The sequence below is a fragment of the Glossina fuscipes genome, unplaced genomic scaffold, assembly GCF_014805625.2.
Source record: "Glossina fuscipes isolate IAEA_lab_2018 unplaced genomic scaffold, Yale_Gfus_2 231, whole genome shotgun sequence".
NCBI classification, from domain to species: domain Eukaryota; kingdom Metazoa; phylum Arthropoda; class Insecta; order Diptera; family Glossinidae; genus Glossina; species Glossina fuscipes.
The window spans coordinates 270,055-273,129 of NW_023998574.1; positions in this window are offsets into that span (position 1 = coordinate 270,055).

Here is a 3,075-nt window from a genome sequence, read left to right on the forward strand (position 1 = left end):
GTAGGTATATGGAACAAAGCCTTCTATAAAATATTGTTAATTAGCACAAGTAGCGGAATGAATTTGGCTCGGTTTGTTTGAAGACCCTGTTCAAGGTTTCCTTATCGGTCGCGGCAAGTTTGAACTTTAGCAAAACCTCTCTTTTATCGAGTTAACAATTTGCAAGTAAGGTCTTCAATACAATGTTGATATCTGTAGGAAAACGAGCAGGCAATATTTTTTGAAACGGAAAAATAAAATTTTGTGGGAGTCAGTCTGTTATGAGTGTTGGAGTTATCAGTCAAATTTTTTTTAATTGTAAAAAAAAAAGGAGAATAGAAAAAAGGAAAAAGAATGAATGGATTTTTGTAATGTGCGCTGTTTTATTGCGAACTCATACGAACGATGAATACCTGTTTATCTTCTTATCCGACACAACTTTAAATTAAAATGGAGGAAACAACAAAAAGCATTAACCGTCTCTTAACGAATGATGATGGTCCAACGTGGACCCAATAAACAAATATGCCACCACTAGCTTTCTTCTATTTTATTAAGCGGCTTATAAGCGACTTTTTACGCATATATATTTTGAAATTCCCGACTAATGAACATCCTTAACAAACCAACCATCAATTTTATCTAAATTATTTGCTATAAAAAATTACGAGCAGACATACATTGCGCCTTGCCTAGACTTGCCGTATTCCTGCTTCTTGGCTTGGCGTCTTCCTGCTCCTTCTATATAACAACATCTTTTAAACGGATATCCGTTCGGTTGAAGAAACAAGTATCGTTCCTTCAAAATGGATACAAAAATTGCAATCCTAATCACCAAAGCAATTGTTTGATTGGTTTCTCAACGCAATGGGACCTTTTCTTTTTACTCTTTCAAAAAATAGAACAAACCGCCTTTCTTTTAGCATTGTCAGGTTTATATAAACATTTTGTGTGCTTTTCTTAGTATTAATCTCCTACTGTGCTTATTTGCATATTGTTTTTAAAAATAATGGTTCATTTAGTTTTATTCAAATTGTATGGTTAGCGCAAATGTAAAAGTTCCATGATTTTATATACGTGTGTCAACTAAAACTGAAATATTTTCAAAGATTAGAATATACTGATTTAGGTGGTAATTTGTTCAAAAATTAATTCATTTGCATCCATCGGTTCAACATATAACGAGAAATATGGACAAAGGTGACTGCCTTCCGATGTAGGAGCTACCCTGCATTTTCCCGTCTTTAGGCTTCACGGTTTTCCGCGACACCCTTGAGATACCATAGTAAGCGCGTTGCAAATTTTTTTAAATGGCTGGCCTGTAGACCTACGCCATCGTTCAAGTCTGTTTTAAAACTATAAGAATATTTATGGTAGTATATATATATGCAATAATAATAATACAATAACATAATAATAATTAAAACTCCGCGCAATAAATTCAAGGCATGTTTTCATTCGCTAAACTTTAGGGTTAATGAACTATTGTAAATAGACCAGCAGACAGACCTACAGCAACTTCAAAATTTTTTTATTAATAATAGCTAATTTTAAGTTTACATTTGTTAATATTAACTTTAAAAATAAATTACTTATTTTATAGTTAATCTCATAACATATAAAGTAAATATAATCATTTTATTCTAAGTTTAAATAAATTAATTTCTTAAAAAATTAGATATATTTAGAAACGAATAAAATTTCATATCTATCAAAGCTTATAAAAGAATTTTGTTACATTAATTTTTAAAAATATTGTACCCAAGGTACAATAAAAAAAACTACTTATAATATAATAATTTTTCAATTATTTCAGTGATCTCTCACAATGCTAATATATCACCATAATTCCTATTTTTTATATAAACTTTACTGAAAATGATTAATTAAATAATTTTTTTTAGCAAATTATTATAAATTAATAAAAATATATTCGATTTATATTCATAGGAAACATTTCATTAAATAAGCTTTAAAATGCATTGTTACAATTACAATAAAACTAGTTTTATTATATTTATTTTCATTCTTTATTTTCACACAAATTCGTTACAGACAATATCTAGTATCATAATAACAATGATACTCAAAATCCCGCACAATCTCTACATATCCTTACATTCTTAAAGTTATTGCACCGTTGCTTAAGTTAATTTAAAACTATAAAGTACTATAATAAAAAAACACATTATTATAGTAACAATAAGATGTTAACATACAATTATTAAAGATGTTAATAATAAAATATAAATATATATAAATGAATACACAACGTATTACTAATTCTTATTGGTTTTTTCTTGTGTCTTAATATTATTTAACAGTACATGTATTACATAACACAATAAATTAATGGTTGCCACATATAGATACATCCCTTAATTAAAAACCTAATCGCGATTTTAACAGACAAAAACCAGTTTTCATTGCCTGTTTTGATAATTTATGATTTATTTTATAAATTTGATACATCCTTTTTCGAAGGTATGTATGCAAATTTTAATTTTTAAATCATTTAAAAATTTTTTAACATAGTATTAGATATCTATTGAAAAATTGCTTAAATAGATTCTGTTTTCGTAGACTGATTCAAAATTTGAAAACGTTTTTGCGAGAAAAGTTAAAAATATCCGTTTGGGTATTTAGGAATTTTTCATTTTTAAATGAAGAAGAGTCTACGAAAAGTGAAATTTTCCCCGACAATTTCGATCGTAATTATTTAAAAGATTTCTATAATCAAGCTTTTTTACAACTCGTAGGTTTGGTGCGCTGCTGTGATTCAATTTTTCTTTATTTTGGCAATTTACTTTAGCAGTTTAAAAACCTATGCTTCCTACAACAACTCTTTTCATAATGTGTACAAGCAAATTCAACATTGGTGATTAAAAAAAACAACCTTCTACAATTGTTTTATATCCATCACCAAGAAAAAAATCGGCCACGTGCACCGGTTAAAACAGAAAGCATCGCAATAATAAAATTTATGGCTTCGCTTGCGTACAATATAAATTAGATATTTACAAAAGAATCCTTTTGTCAATGCAATCACGTATGGGTTTATCGGATTTTAATAGTTTTGCAGTATTCTCACTGCCC